The sequence below is a fragment of the Mustela nivalis genome, assembly GCF_964662115.1.
Source record: "Mustela nivalis genome assembly, chromosome: 6".
Taxonomy (NCBI): Eukaryota; Metazoa; Chordata; class Mammalia; order Carnivora; family Mustelidae; genus Mustela; species Mustela nivalis.
In genome coordinates, this window is record NC_139025.1 from 155,224,531 (window position 1) to 155,240,620 (window position 16,090).

Here is a 16,090-nt window from a genome sequence, read left to right on the forward strand (position 1 = left end):
GGTTCAGGAAGACGTGGGTTTCGGGAGGGTCCCATCCAACCCCCGCGCACAGCCTTCAAAGTGGACGGCACTGCTCACGGCCCCCCTCCCAGTCACCGAAGCCATCCTGAGCACAGCACTTGGCCACGGCACCTCCGTGCATGCCCGGGGGATGTGGTGGAGGGGGGCATCCGCGGGGGAGGACAGGACCCTCCCCCACCTTTCTCTCCCATGGCCAAAGGGCCACACCCGGGGGAGTGTGGCTTGGGTCACGAGCATCCTGCGGACATCTCTCACGAACGAGCCGAGGCTCCGGCACGTGTGGCTACAGGGGTGACATCTGGGCTGTGGGACAGCAAAGCTGTGAGGCAACCGTCTACAGATGCAGGGAGGCTGGGACCCCACAGGGGCCACAGAGGCCGGGTCTGCAGGGACTCAGCGCTTGAAGAGTCTGGCAAAGGCGTGGGGTCCTCCTCACCATCCGCCCGGCTCAGCTCTGACTCCCACTGAGCAGCGGGGGACTCCACACGGCCTGAGGCCACAGATGTGTCTGGAAGCTCCCTGTCGTCTTCCCTGAGCTCCGGGGTGTGACGGTTGCTGGGTGCAGGAGATCTCCCCCAGCGCGCTCACGGGGTCTGCAGCTCCATCCTGTGCACCCGCCCCTCCCTCCAGGGCCGCTACCTCCCCGGCCACACTGGCCCTCGCCCTCCCCGGAGACCCGGGCTGCTCAGCCTCCACACGGAGAGCACGGCGGGGCCGGGGAGTTCCTCATCGTGGGCGTCTGTCTGGCTGTTTGCCTCCACCGTGAGAAGCCAGGAGCGCCCACCATCCCACACCTGCGTCATGATAACCAAAAATGTCTCGAGATATGCCCACGTCGCCGGGACCCAAACCGCGGTCAGGGAGGCACCGCAGGCCCCAGACCCCGCAGAGCAGCCCCCGCACCCCCGCCCCCTCCTGGCCACCGCAGAGTCCCTCCCACCTGCCCTCTCTGCATTCTCTCCACCCCCTTCCCCGGATCCAGCCCAAACTCTCTGCCTCGGGGCTCAGGGCTCCCCGCTCTGCCCAGGCCCTCAGAACAGCCCCCTCAGCATCCCCCCCGGGGTCCGTCGGGCTGGCTCACCTCCGCCCTATGACAAGCAGAACTTCTCCAAGGCCTGGCCGGCTCCTCACCCAGCCAGCGGGAGTTCACGATGGGCCGGTCCCGTGCGTTCGAGCTTTCCGAGATGATGGCCGTGCTGCGCGTGGTCTGCGCCTCCGGGACAGTGGTCGCCAGCCACGCGTGGCCGCTGACCGCTTGACATGGGCCCGTGGGACTGAGGAGCTGGATTCTTACTCTCACGGGGAATGAATGAAGCGTCCAACGCAAGCCCCGTGTCTGGAACGCGGTTCCCACTTTCTCCGACGCTCTCCCAGGTCACCGGGCGTCCACGCGGCGTTAGAATCTACCGAAATCGTTCAAAAATCCCACCATCCCGGCAGTCGGGATCTCGGGAGTGGCTCCCAGCCTTAGCCCTCTTACAGCACCGCTTACACCCCACATGCGTGTAGGGTTGGGAACGGCCTGCTGGGCCCTGCTTACCTCCCCACCCCCCACGCACACCCCCAGCCCCAAAAACTCACCCTATGCCTATAGGTCCGAGGCCATCTCACCCTCTGTGCCCCGACCCACGTCCCAGCTCCTCTGCCCGGAGGCTCTCATCCACGGAAATTCGCGGCTGAGGCCTGGCTGGTGGTCTCCGGAAGCCACATATGGGACGAGGGCAAAGAGCAGGTTTGGATGACGGGGGGCCGTCCTGGGCTGGGAAGGGTTGCGTCCCTCAGAAAAGCCGGGTGGGGGCTCCTTGTCTCCAGACAGGCCGGGGGTGTGTGTCCATGGCAGGGCGGGCTGGGGGACGGCTCACGCGGGGTGGCGGCCGGCGACGCGGGCTCGGGCTCCTGGTAACGTCACGGTGCGCCCCACTCCGCCACCCACCTCCGCACCTGCTCCTCCGACGGGCAAGACACGGACGACAGCCCCTCCCTCTGCAGGCTGTCGAGGGGCGAACACCCGGGAAGCGCTGGGAACAGCACCTTGTCGCGGCACGCACCTGATCCGTGTTACCGTCGCGCATCGTGTGATTCGCAAAAGCTCCTTCGTGGGCAGAGCGCCGACCCTGGTGTCTCCCATCTTCGCTACAGCCTCTGAGGTGAGCCCCGTCACCTCAGCCCCATTCTACAGATGAGGGCTGTGGGACTTGCCCCGAGGTCACACCGCCAACAGGTGACGTTCCGGAACGGAACTCGGGCAGCCGGGCTCCGGGGTCCCCCCTCCCTCCCCACGCATCCCCTGGCTGAGTCCTCGAGCACTCGGCCCACCGGGATTTCTCTCCCGTCTTACAGATGGAGAAACAGGCTCAGGGGCGTGCGGGGAGCCGCCAAAGACGGCACAGCAGGAGACAGGCAGGCCAGGCTCAGCATCAAGGGCCCCCCACGCTGGTCCTCTTCCACGGACAGAGGGCTCCTTGCGTCTTCTCGAAGCCGACGGTTTCGGGAACACAGCTCACCAAACGGACACGTTTCTGACTTGATCGCCCGACTCTGTTCCCACAGTCTCTGGGCTCTTGCCTATTAATGACCGCTATTAATTTCCACTATCTCACGGATCATCGAATTTCTTCTTTTCTACCGGCCCTGGGTCCAAGCGGCAGTTCAGAGAGGGGACGGCGGACCCACCGCAACGGTGCATCCCAGCACAGTCACCCACCTGCCCAGCCCAGTGTCCAAGGAGCCAGCCCGAGGCCCTGGACCTGGAAGGGCAGCCAAGCAGGGGTGGACTGGATGGCTCTCCAGAAAGAGGCTGCTGTCGGCCCCTTGGAACACTTAGTGCCCCAGCGCGTGCCAGAGGTCTGGACGGGGGTTAGGGACCTCGCTCCTGTCCTCACTGCCAATGACTGTCTGTCCCCGACTAACACCTGCATGGTTAGTGAGCTCCTGGCCTGCCTTGGGATTTGGCACCTGCTCCCGCCAGCTTTGGGGTGGGGGTGGCAGGGAAGCCCGCTGCACGTGTTTGCACCTGCACAGAGGGCTCCCCTGGAGGCCAGCCGCACTGCTGTCAGTGCACCCTGAGAAGCAGGTGCTTTGTTGGGAACCCCTGTATGAGCCCAAGGACAGCCCCAGGCTAAGTGTGACTGTCGGACTCCGCCCTGCAAGGGAAATGCGGCCTCCACACCCAGCCCCACGCCCTCTGACCTCCTCCTGCCACAGGTGCTGGCAGGGGCAGAGCACATTATGGGGGCCACGTGCCCCAGCTCAGAACAGCTGGGGGAGGGGCGGGAAGGGACAGTGTTGTTCAGCCTCAGGCTGACCTGGAGCGAAGGGAAAACCCCAACACCAAAGACAGTGCGGGGCCAGTGGCCACTGTGTCCTCGTCCACCCCAGGGGCCCTGGGGGCTCAGGTCAAGGTGGGGCTTGGGGGTGGGGCGTGCAAGGCCTTGGCAACCGCAGCCAAAAGGCCAAGGAGGGAAAGTGGGGAGCATCCCGGACAGAGAGGTCACCTCTCCCCCAGAGTGGCGTCTGGGGACGCAGAGACACCCCAGCTGACTCCAGAAGGGATTGCGGGGACATCCGGCCGGGAGAGGGACGGGGACACCGGTGGCACCAGCCAGCTGCCATCCCAGAAGAGCTAGGAAGGACGATGCGCCCAACCAAAACGGGGAATCTGAAAGCCAAACCCCAGGCCCAGGGGCAGATCCAGGCAGACCCGGGGCTCCGGGCTCTGAGGTCAGTGTGACCCCAGGAATGACTCTGTCAGGGACAGCCAGATGGGGTCCAGTGGTCTCTTGTGCCCCATTGGCTCAGAAATGCAGCCTCCTCCTGGAGCCAGGGGATGGAAAGGGGGCGGCCCTGTCACCTTCCCTCCCGGACACCATGGCCCTCTGCACAAGGACAGAAGGGTCGGCAGGGACGGGCCCGACAGAAGCATGTCCAGCCCCATGGACATGCGTGCACCTGGCGTGGAGGCGGCCAGCTGAGCTCTGGGACCCGGAGAACAGCAGGAACCCACCCAGGGTCGTCTCGCTGGTCAGCAGCAGGCAGAGTCAGCACCAGAGGCTGGACACCTGTGACCCCACGGACGGAGGACACACCCTCGCTCACACCCTCAGGCTCCCCGCCGGCCTCACACACGGCCTCTCCCCGTCATGCTCCTCGTGCCCTGTTTTCGGAGCCCTGGGGCTACTGCTCAGCACTTGGGGCACCCTGCAGGCTCGATCGCACAGAATGGAGCCCTCTTGCAGTTACAGGAAGGATGCGGAGTCCCTCTCCTACAGGTAAGGGAGCGGAGGCTCAGAGAGGTACGGTAACTCACTCAAGGTCACACAGCCAGTTGATGGCAGAGCTGGGATTCGACCCCTTTGCTGAGACACCGCCCCTCCCACCGGCAGAACGAGTCTGTGTCTCCACACACCTTCCCTGGCAGTGAGAGCCTGTGGGTGTCTGTCCTCTCTGGTCCCGGCCGGGAAGGACACCCAGCCAGGACTCAGGCTTTCAACCTCCCCTTGTAAAACTCGCTGACTTCAGCGGTCAGGTGCAAATGCCCCGATGCCCACTCAAGGGAACCCTGAAAATCCAGGGGGGACGGCACTGTCACTCCAGACCTTCATCCGGTTCAAATAAACATCCACGTTCATCCGTCGACAGGGGCCACGAGATCAGTGAGGTCACAGCACCCCAAGAGTCTCCGTCATACAAGAACACCAACCGCAAGCAGGTTAATCAGACACAAACTCGGAGGTTTTTAAGTGGGAATATAGAGGCAGAGGCCCCGTCATCAGCTGGACGCAGCAGAGCCGCGACCCACCTGTGCCCGGGGCGGGGGGTGGGGGGAGCCACCGGGAGCCACGGGGAGCGGCTGTGACTCAGTCTGACCGCTGACCCGGTCGGGCCGGGGAGGGCAGGCAGGAAATGTCAGGAGCCCGTCAGGGGAATGTGGCTCATCGATGCGGCATCTGCTTCTGCCTCTGGGGAGCTCCGAGAAGTGCTCTGAACGGAGCTGACAGGTCCGTGCGTCGCCCGCTCAGACCACATCTCCCAGACGGGGCGGCCCCACCCACAGCCGCTGGGACCCACGCCCCGTTCTACGCGGGACCCTGCGGGAGCAACGGGACACGGTGCCTTCGCCCGATGATCACCGTCAATGCCCATCACGGAGCACCGACGTGAGCCGGGCACCGGTCAGCAGAGTCCCGCTTAACCCCCACCACACCCCTGCAAGGTGTCTATCGCCGACCCCACTCAGAGACCGGGAGCTGAGGCTGGGGGGAGGGAAGGCACCCCACACACACCCCCCCCCCGAGATCATCCCGGCCGGGAGAAAGTCATTTCTGCTCCCACGTCCTGCCGTCAGACCTCACCCGGGACGGACTTCCCACACCACCCCTTCAAGAAGATGCTCACCTCCCCACTAGACAGATGGGAAGACTGAGGCCCAGAGGAGTCAAAATCCACAAAATCCCTTCCTTCTTCCTGAGTCCCAGGGCGGGGGCAGCACTGAGGAAATTCAGAGAAGGATGTAGGTTGCATAACATCCCTCGCTCCCCGCCAGAAGCTGCCAGCGCCCACCTTCCCCATTCACGAATCTGGGCGATGAGTGGTGGGAGTCGGGGAAGGATATTTAAAAAAAAAAAAAAAAAAGTGTCTTCAGTCAGGGAATTTCACAGGATAATTATATAGTGAGGACACAAATTAGCAGAGAGGGGCCCATCAGCCGCAGCAGCCGCACGTCACCGCCCGCATCCCCACGCGCACAGCCACTCACGGCCTCAGTGGAGCGCGGCCCCTGGAGCCTGGGCACACGCCGGTCTCCCACTCGCGGACACACACCGTCGGGAGGGTCCTCCAAGGCCGGGACCCTCACGCCCGTGCCCCACGGTTAGGGACCCGGAGGCCCCAGAAGAGAAGTTCTCCGTTTGAAGTCACCCAACCACGGGCCCCAGTGGGTCCCCCAGCCCCGGCCCCGTGCCTCCCCGAAGCCCAGAGACAGAAATAGACCGGGTTCGGGCTTCCAGAGTCCAAAATAAAGGCATGCACAGGGCTGCGCATTGTTGCCATGGTTATAGATGAGAAGGGCTCGGTTACAGCACAGCAAATTAGCTAATAACGAGAGAGCAGCTCCCAGCAGGGGCACACGCCGCGTGAGCAAATGGCTCTCCTAACACGGTGGCAAGCTGGACCGCAGCAGCAGGGCGAGCACCGGTAGTCAGTGGGGGTGGGGCTGGTCACGGTGGTGCTGGTGAGAGCTGCCACCACGTGCTCTTCCCAGGTTGTCCCCACCCCTCCCGACTCCCGGAAGGCTCACCGTGGTCAGGCTTGCTTTGGAGGCCAGCAGACAAGGGGGTGGGTTCTCTCCAGGACCCACAGGGCAGCGGCATCTGGCCCTTCGTGGGATGCGTAGTCAGACCTGGGGAAGTCTGGGGTGCTGCCAGAGACAAGCTTCCCGTGAGATGCGGGGTGATTGGTCGGAGGCAGGGGGTATTCTCTCTGTGTCCTCAAGCTCCCAAGTTACCTGGTTCCTGCCCTTGCTGGGGCGGCCCCCCCCATCCTCGTCCTGTGTAACACGGCTTCCCGGACCCTCCCAGCAGGAGGGGGAGAGAGTCTCCCTTTGAATGCATTGCTGGGCCATGAGGGTACTAAAGTCCATCGTCTCTGACCCAAGAGACTTGTGTCTCCCCCCAGCGTCCGTGAGACAGGCTAACCACCTCCGAGGAAACTGGGTAAAACCCCATCCCGGATCGAGCACCACCAGGCCCAAGCCTCGGGACGCACGCAGCCTCTGTTCCCTCAGCCTGCAACATTTCCCCTTGGCGGTCCGCACGGCTCGGTCTCTAACCTCTTCGGATCTGTGTCGCCCCCGTCCTGCAAGCTCCGGAGCTAGGGTTTGTCCGGGGAAACGTCTGCGTGAAAGGAAATAGGGTGAGCAGGGGAGGCCGGGGTGACCGACGTCTGGCCCCACAGCAGGAGAGAAGAGAGAAGACATCATGGGGATGTTAGAGTTCCGGACAGGCTAAGGAAGTTTTGGCAAAATCCCGGAGCCCGAACGTGCCGACAAGGGATCCCAGTCTCTCCGGAGGGGTCAGAAGCGGGCAGGAAGCCGTGGTGGGGGAGGCGACTCTCCGAGCAACCACGTCCTCTCTAGCCCCCTTCCCACCTCCCGGCTTTCCGCCTTTTTGGCTCTACCTGCCTTTCACTGATCGTACGGTCACTCGCTCACTTGCCAGTGTTCTCTCCTTGCCACCAAAAGGCAAGCTTCATGGTGTGCGTATCTTTTTCCCCCAGAAATGAAGAGCTTTAATCGTCGGCCCACCCAGACGACACGTCACGGCCAATTCGATAAGAACCAAGAGGGAGTGAAATTTGCCGCGGGGGGAAGCGGCCAAGAGGGAAACCAGAAGGAACCGGGCCTGCTGGGTGGGGGCGGGGGTGAGGGGAGGACTCCACCACCCCAGAGACCTGTCATCACAAAGGGACAGGAGCGGTCCGCACCAGCTTCGGGTTGCTCAGAAGCCAGAAGGACTCCCGGCGTGGGAGTCATGGTCACTGCTGTGTCCTCGGTTGTGGAGTCGTGTGTAGCACTTGCAAACATCGTTAGACGAATGAATGAACCAACGAATGGATGAAGTAAGAATGCTTCCTGGTAGGTACTAAAGGGCCACGTCCCGCTTCTTCCCTGTGTTATGGACTAAACATCCGTGGCCACCCCAAATCCACAGTCAGAGCCCCCGAACGGGAAGGCATGGGCACATGTGGCCCCTGGGAGGGAAGAGGGGGGCGCTGGGGTCATGAGGGGGGAGACCCCGTGATGGCAGCAGCGCCCTTATGCGAAGAGACACGGAGAGCTTCCTTCCTCCTGCACACCTCGGAGGAAAGGCCACATGAGCGAGCGCAGGGTGCCAGGAGCCCGTCCACAAGCCAGGGGCCTCGCGGGAAACCGAATCAGCCAGCACCCCGAGCCTGGATGCCCAGCCCCCAGAACTGTGGGAGACAAGGGCTGGTTGTCTAAGCCACGCAGGCCGCGGGATTCTGTTACGCAGCCGGGATGACTGGGACACCCAAGCCCGTGGTCCGCTCACACTGAAGAGTGCTCCAGAGCGAACGTCGTGTTCCCTAAGGTCCGTGTGTCCGTGTTTCTGGCTGCTGCGATTCACAAGGGGACAGGCATGGCCCGTTTGTGGCTGGCGGTAGCAGGTATACAGGAGGGTGGACAGGGGACAACACCCTGTGGTCACACCTCTACTATCCCACTCACTTCAGTTCCGGCTCAGACATCCCAGGACATTCCAACCCCCAGAGCCCTGATGACGGGGAAAGCAGGCTGGTCCTGTGGTCGAATCAGGCCCTGAGCTGCGGGGCAGTGTTCCCTACCTCGTTGCTATGGCAACAGAAGGCCGCTGCAGGTGCCCCAGTCCCTGACTCCAGGGCTGCACTCCCACTGCATCTGAACGCGGCTGTCGGGCTGGGGACGGGGGAAGCAAACACGGAACGCCCTCTGGAGCCCCAGTGGACTGCAGGTGACAGCCGGCAAACAAGGCTGCTGACTCTCCCTGGGGATGCCGCCCCCCTGCCCCGGGGTGTGTGCTTGCTTGAGCCCGGCGCCGCCCCCTTCTGGTGCTGGGGCAGCCGGGCACACCAGAGCTCCTGTGACTCCTGCATGGGCAAGCATGGGGGGTTGGGACCCCTCCGACTCTCGGCCCCACCCTCCCCCGGCCAGACTCACAACCCATTCCTTAGAGCAGATCAAGAGTGGGGGAGGTGGAGGGGCACTGCGGCCTGCCCTGGCTTCCCCGTGTCTGCCCCCACCCCGAACCCCCCCTTCTCTAGGCCCCCACGACAAGCCTACACAGGCCAGCACCAGCACACAAATCCTTGCAGAAGCAGCTGTCCCCCTGCCAGACGTGTCCCCGAGGCAGCTCTGCTTGGGCCAGGCCACCTGTCTCGCCGGTAGAGGCTGTCCTGGTGTGGTCAGCAGCGGGGCTACCTGTGGCCACAAGCAGCAGAAACCCCGCCCAGAACGAGTCACCCACCTGTGATCCCAGCAGGGCCAGGTAGGGCGGCTCCAGGTGTGATCAGCTCAGCGGCTCAGCATTATCACGGGCCCAGGTTCTTCCTGCTCTCGCTGCCCTCACGAGCTCTCGGCGGATCCGTCCTGTCCCCGCCGTCGAGCGCACACCTGCAAGCACACAGCCCCGAGCCGGGGTCCTCACCTGCAGCCTTCCCGCCACATCTCACGGGCCTAAGCCGAGCCCTAAAGGGGCGTGGACATAGGTGATTGGCTGACGAAATGAGGGGTCACGCCCCTGGGGCAGGAGCAGGGCCCAGGGTCTGCAGGGGCGGGAGGGGGTGTGGCTGTGGGCGTTCACCGGCTCTGCCAGGTGTCTGGGCTTCAAAGCCCCGGAGCAGGTGTGTTCCTCCCCCCACCCCCCGAGGACTGGCCGGCGCTGAGGGCTAGGGTCCGCGAGCAGGACACGGGAAGAAAAGGAAAGGTGGCCCCGGACACCGGAGACGTTAGGTGGAACCGAGAAATGGTGAACGTGGAATAATGGCCTTGGGGTTGGAAATAAAAAGAGAGGACATGTGCAGGAGAAGTTGTAGCCTTAGACTCGGGGAGCCTGGTCTCTGCTTGGACGCAGAGGATGTGGGGCAGGGGGCATTGGTGTGCCTGGTGCTGGACATACTCATTCTGGATGACTGAGGGGGGGCCGGCATGCCCACGGGACCACACAGCCTGCGAGGCCTTTCCCTGCTCATGGGTCTGGTGTGTTCCGCACAGCGGCATGGCGGGGCCGGTATTGGGGTTCCCCTTGTACAGATGAAGATGCTGGCGCCTCCTGGTAGCATGGGCCTCGGGTCCTCAGGGTGACGGAGCCTGGAGCTGGGACAACATCTGGGCCCCAGGGCTGGGGGAAGTCAGGCTGGTCTGGCCTGGGATCGCCAAACTGATTTCCTGGTCCTCGAACGGTGGCAACCCTGGGTTCTGAAGTCCTCTGGATTGACAGGTCCTGTGCTCCCCGGCCTCGCGCAGGGCCGTGCACAGAGCAGGCGCCCCATAAGCCTCCAGCCTGACTTCCACTGAGTCAGGGCTCCACCCTGGCCCCAGAAAATAGCCGATTCCCTGAACAAGTAGACAAGGACCCTGGGGCCCCCCAGCCCCAGTGGTGAATCCCACCCCCCCATGTTAAATTCAGCAGGAGCTAGGGATGAAAGGCTGGCATTGCCCCAGCCCGGGAGACCGTTGTCAGGCAGCGGCTCCAAGGCAGCCGCCGCACGTGCGCCCTCTGGCCCCACAGTCAGGGTCGGGCACCTGGCATGGAGGCCTCACAGCTCTGCGTGGGGACAGAGAGGCGGTGGCCAGGCATGAGGGTCGCTGTCCGTGTCCTGTGTCTCCTCCCCATGCCCCAGCCGGGCGTCCCCCCGGGCGGGCAGGTGAGTCTCATCAGCCCCGGATTCCGCCTCTGACAAACACAGACGGAGCTCGCCAAGAGGCCGGATGCAAGTTTAGCAGCGGCCTCGGGGAAACCAGCGCCCCGGCCCGGCCCCACCGCTGGTGCACCATTTTCCCTGCTCCTAGGCCGTCCTCCTGCCCGGGGGCCACAGGCAGGCAGGATCCGTGCCTTAAAGACCCTCCTCTGAAAGCCATTGCTGGCTGGGGGAGGGTACTGGGGTGGGGGTGACACCTCCTAAGGGGGTCTCAGTTCCCGGGGCGTGACCCGTGCCCCCCTCAGCCACATCAGTGCCCTGACTCTGCAGCCCCCCGGACGGAGCCAAGGCCCACCTGGCTCTACATAGGGATCCTTAGGTCACCTCACTCCATCTTGGTGGCCTTGGGCCGACCGGTGTCCTGGGGTGGGTAATGATGACCCCTTCCCCTTCATCCAGCCGAGACCGCTTTTCACTCAAGAGTGAGTGCCGTGCGTCAGCACAGCTCTTGAATCACAGACTGTGACTGGGCTCTCAAGTCCTTGGGGCGCCTCCCTGAATCCTTGCAAAAACAGTGTGAAGTAGGTACTACCCACTTTTAACCCATTTTGCATATTGGAAAACTGAGGCTTGTAGAGGTTAACTCACAGGACAGTGTGTATCTGCGTCTGCACAATACCAGACCCCCTGCTCTGAAAGGGCTCCGGGACCTCCCCGCCCCCCCCCCCCCGATCTGAGGCTGGTGCTACCACTGGCCTCCCACGGTCTGTGCAGTAGAGCCTGAGATGAGCTCAGACTGTCACTGAGTGACCCTTGCTGGCCATGTGGGCCTGCGTATGTTCATCAGCCTCTCTGAGGCTCAGTTTCCCCATCTGTAGGGGAAGAAGGGCGGCTTTGTGATGTGTCCGCGTGGCTAGGCTGCATGACATTTCCCAGGATCCGCTTCCTTGTGTGTCTCCAGTTGGGGTGGGCCGCAGGAGCCAGGTCCCAGCTGGGTCTTGCTACCCCCTATTTCCCCTCCTTTCAGCTCTCTCCCCAGCAGCCTGCTCTGCGGCATTCAAGGCCCAGCACCCGATGTAAATAAAGAGGCTTCCGGAGACTGCTTAACCTGCCCCACATTGGGAAGGTTAAAACCTGTAAGATAGATAGATGATTAGACAGATGGATGATAGACAGACAGAGACAGATGGATGGACAACGGGTAGAAGACTCAACGGATGGATGGGGGAAGCGCGGGTGGGTGGTGGGTGGTGGGTGGTGGATACACAAGTGAGTGACCCAAAGGCTTGCCGAGTGGGAAAGGTAAGGAACATAGGAGGAGTGTTAAATCCGTATCAGGAAAATGAATTGGGAGAGTTTGTGTATTTTTTTCCTCGCTCGTTTGCATTTTGTATTTTTTTTACTCTATACAATAAAAAAAAATACTACAGAAATTTTAAACTAGAAAAGGCACGATTTTCAAAGCTATCCTCTCCGTGGGAAGGGGTGACTGCGTTCTGGATCCGGGGCCCCGTTCAGCGTAACCTGCCGTCCTGAGTGACGGCCGAGTGGGCAGTCAGCGCACCTGCAGCACCGCGCGGGACCTGCGGTGGCCCCGTGGCCGCGTCTGGTTTCAGCTCTGAGCCGCAGAAAGCAGGCTTGGCGGGAGGCAGGGAGACCAGGCAGCGGGCTCTGGAGACGGAAGCGCTGTCAGACCCGTTGCCGTAGCAACAGCACAGCCAGCTCCTCTGGTTAACTCCTGCGAGAAAAGGCAGGACCAAAATTAAGGTGAAGTTAGAGTACAATTTGGACTGTGGGCAGAGCCCTCCGTCCCCCACACCCCTGGAGGTGCGCGGCGGGTCCCCGGAGAGCTCCGAGACCCCTCTCTCCGCTAGTCCAGACACCGAACTTGAACCGGCGAGAGGGCGGTATTTGGGAACGGTCCTTACAGCGGTGCTCGCAAACCCGGCGAAGGGCACCCTGGGCACTTGGCTGACACGCAGGGCCGGCCTCCAAGGCAGGTCTGCGGACCACACTGAGTAGCACAGCCCTGGCCTGGACAGTCGAGGCTTTGCGGAGGAAGAATCCAGAACTCTTGTGCTTTGTTTCCTGCTGTCTCCTCGGGGTCCGGCCCGCCACCTGACGCGGGTGACGAGGGGAAAAGGCAGGAAGGAGGCTCAGGACGTGCTAGTGGACCCCACAAGCACACGGGTGACCGGGTGAGTGCGGGGCCCCCACAGATCGACACGGTCGTCTCAGCTGAAACCTGAGGAAAGAACGGGGCTTTCTTCTTGCCGGGACTCCTGGTTTTACCGGCTTTATCCTCCAGAGATCATTGTTAATACAGCCCCATCTTCCTGGCGTAACTGGGAGCCTACTGTGGGCCTTGCTCAGTGTCTTGTGGGCTTAATCCTAATAGTGGACTTTCTTCCCTCTCGGCACTTAGAGATTCCTTTAAACAACCCTATCGCATTCCATTCTGAAAATACATCATCATTCCCTCCTGCTAGACTTTCCTCATTTGACGCATCCTGCTGTTTCAAAGCAGGCTGCCCGAAACTCCCTTGTAAACCCGTGTCTGTGCACATGAAAGTTATGTGTTAGGTAAACACCTCGAGGGGTCTAGATGTGGCCGGTCAAAGAGTAGGATCGTGTCTATGATGCTAGAGAGTGTTCAGCTGCCCCCAAGAGAAGTTGCACCGATTTTATTCTAACAATGTCTGTTTCCCTGCGCGTTTAACGGCTGTCCGTGTTTTGACTTCATCCGTCTGGCCAGTGAACAGAGAGTACCTGCTTCCACGTGATTCATTAGGTAGGAGTGAGATTATGCAACTTTCCCCCTGTTTCTGTGCATTATATTAACTCGTGAAGGGCTATTTTATTTCAGAAAGTTACCGATTTTTTAATACTGATTGGAAATCAGCAGCCTCCCCGGATTCTTCCTGCTGCTAGGAGCTTTTCTCCGTTGATTCCTTGGGTTTTCCAGTTATGTAAGCAGAGCGCTTGGAAAATGACCGTTTTGCCTCTTTCTTTATGACCTTTGCACCTTGGTGTCTTGTCTTATTGTTGAGCGATGCGGAAAGACTCTCCAGTGGCAATGCTGATGGTGGGCTTTCGTGGTGGTTCTGGACCTCGTGTGTGTCAATCCGTTTCTCGTGAAGAATGATGCTACTTCTGGCTCGAGATGGGGTTTTGTCCTATTGAGGAAATATCTGTGACTTTAGCTTTTTCCTCAATTCCAAGTTCATTAAAACATTGTTTAAAGCAGGCTCCACACCCAGCACAAAGCCCAACGTGGGGCTCGAACTCACAACCTTGAGATCAGACCTGAGCTGAGATTGAAATTTCCCCTTTCCCAGAAAGTAGTCCATTTTTCATATTTGCCTGCATAGAGGTAAGTAAACACTCCCTTAAAACTTGTCTAATTTCCTCTGTCTACGACGATTTTTCAATTCTTGCTTCTAATGTTGCGTATTTGTGCTTTGCGCCTTTCTGCTCGCGAGGCTTGCTGGCGCTTTACCTTCCTTATCATGAGCGCATTTTTCTCTTAGTTCCCCCAGGTTTGGACTTTCCTGCTCGTGCCCTGTTTTCTGAGCCAGGGCCTTGCGTTCCCGTTTTTGTTCACCTTCTGGGCCTTCTCCTTACCGCTGCTCCCTGCTGTGTTTCCAGCCTCTTGGGTTGTGAGAACCGATTTCCAGCCTTTCGTGTTCCGCCGTGGACGGCTCTGAGGCCGGCGTCAGCCGGGACCCCGGTCAGTGCCGGCCCACACAGCTCCACCTACACCCACTTCCTCCGCGTGGGTGAGGATGAGACGAAGCTCAGGGCTCGGCTCCCGGCGTGTTGGACGCACGCTGACGTCCAGCAGCCCCGGCGGCCAGCGGCGGCTGTGTCGCACATCCCACAGGCAGAACCGTTCCTTCGTGGAACCTCTCCCGGGGCGCTGAGAGTCCCAGGTCTCCGCCCACGCCTGCCACAGCTCCGTGTGGGCTCATTCAGAGCCCCGACGGGCAAACAGTGGCGCTCGGGCCCTGCACACCCTTTAGGCGGCTGGCATCTGTGCTTTGTTTCTCGGCGTCTCGGCTCCTCACATCCCAGCCCAGTCCTTCCCTCCGTCGCGCTCTCTCTGCTCGGCTCAGCGAGGCGGCGTCGCCACCGAGTCCCTGCTGCACCGCGGAGATGATCTCGTTTGGGAGCTCTCGGTGTCTGCATACGCGAAAAGCTGCCTCATCCCGTCGGTGCCTAGACTAAAAAGATGAGGCGTCACAGCGTCTAGAACAGTGCCTGGTGCTTACTAGGTGCTCAGCAGACCGCAGCTGACGCAGCTGCGGGCCACGCTGTCCCGGGTGGCAGGCCGCGTGGCCACAGGCACCTGTGGGCTCACACCACCCACACCTCGCAGGACAGAGAGGGCCTTTGCCAGGAGCTGAAACACCTCGGCGAGGACTCTGTCGGCCCGATACGGGGCAGGCGCTCACCTCTGAAACAATCACGAGGTCGGGAACTTGCTCACTCGTCATGGTGCTGGCCTGGCCCACGCACCCCAGTTCTGCGGCCGGATAATACCAGCCACCACGGTTCGGAATAAGAAACTCATCAAAACAACGGCATTTGAGGCAGAGATGATTTCCCAAAGACAAAGAGGACTTACTCTCCCCAGAGGAAGGATCTGGAACCACGGTGGAGTCGGCTACATGCCAGCCCCGAACACCCACCGCGTGTACACACACGGGCACCCACTTCTTCCCACACACGTCACTTCTCAGTGCCCAACACCGTGGGACGGTCCTGCATGCACGAAATACACACACACACGTCTGTCGGCTCCGGGCGCGGCCCCTGAGAACCACACAACCCGGGGTTACGGGATACACTGAACCACCGCGAACACACGCCGTGTGCAGAGCCAGGGGCTGATGGTGCAGACACACGCGCGTGCACACCTGCTGGAAAAAGTGCACACGTGGAGATCAGCAAACGGTGTCCCTTGAGGAGTGTGAGCCAGCGCCGCTCCCTGAGGGTCATGGAGACTCCATTCTCCCGTCCGGGCGCCCCAACGTCTGCAAACTCCCCTTGTCCGTTATTCCCCACGGCCAGGTGCTCGGGGGGCTTGGGGGACGGCTCCCGTTCTGAAGCATGTGTTGCCCTAAAGCCTGCGTCCTGTTGGCATAACTAAGCGGTCCTTGAAGTTTCCTTCGGGTTTGAGCAAACACAGACATACTTTGCCAGTTCTAAAGTATTAGACCACATAAACTCATTGAAAATGCTGATATTCAGCCTGGAAAAAATATGTTCTGGCGTGTTCTTTGAGCAGGAAATCCCACAATAGAAACCCTGCCGAGTTATGGTCTTTGAACTCAAACCCCTCTCTTGTCATTTCTGTTAGTTAGAAAGAATCCCTCTAGAAATTCTGGACTCAATTCTGACTCAACTTTGGGTACATAGAGCTTTCCTGCATCCTCATACTGAATCCGAGTTTCTTTGGAAATTTTTACAGAACGACTTGATTTAAGAACACTTGAAAATGACACAGTGAAAACGTTTTCTGGGATCTCCAAACCTCAGTTCCTTCATAGCCACATGCGAGCTGAGAAACCCACCCATTCTCCAAAAGTTCAGTGGGGACTAGACACCTACTTTTTGTACCATACAAGGTGACCGAGGGGCACAATCATAATTACAT

The 16,090-nt window shown here is 60.8% G+C and overlaps 1 long non-coding RNA gene across 1 annotated transcript; it reads right to left on the reverse strand.

The window, feature by feature from the left end:
• Positions 1-1,105: 1,105 nt before the first annotated feature.
• LOC309866556 lies at positions 1,106-9,237 on the reverse strand. The gene is made up of 5 exons (XR_014312742.1): positions 9,039-9,237; positions 6,317-6,911; positions 5,416-5,508; positions 1,603-5,108; positions 1,106-1,424 (listed from the first exon to the last, which is right to left on the reverse strand). It is a non-coding gene; the product is annotated as an uncharacterized lncRNA (long non-coding RNA).
• Positions 9,238-16,090: the final 6,853 nt, after the last annotated feature.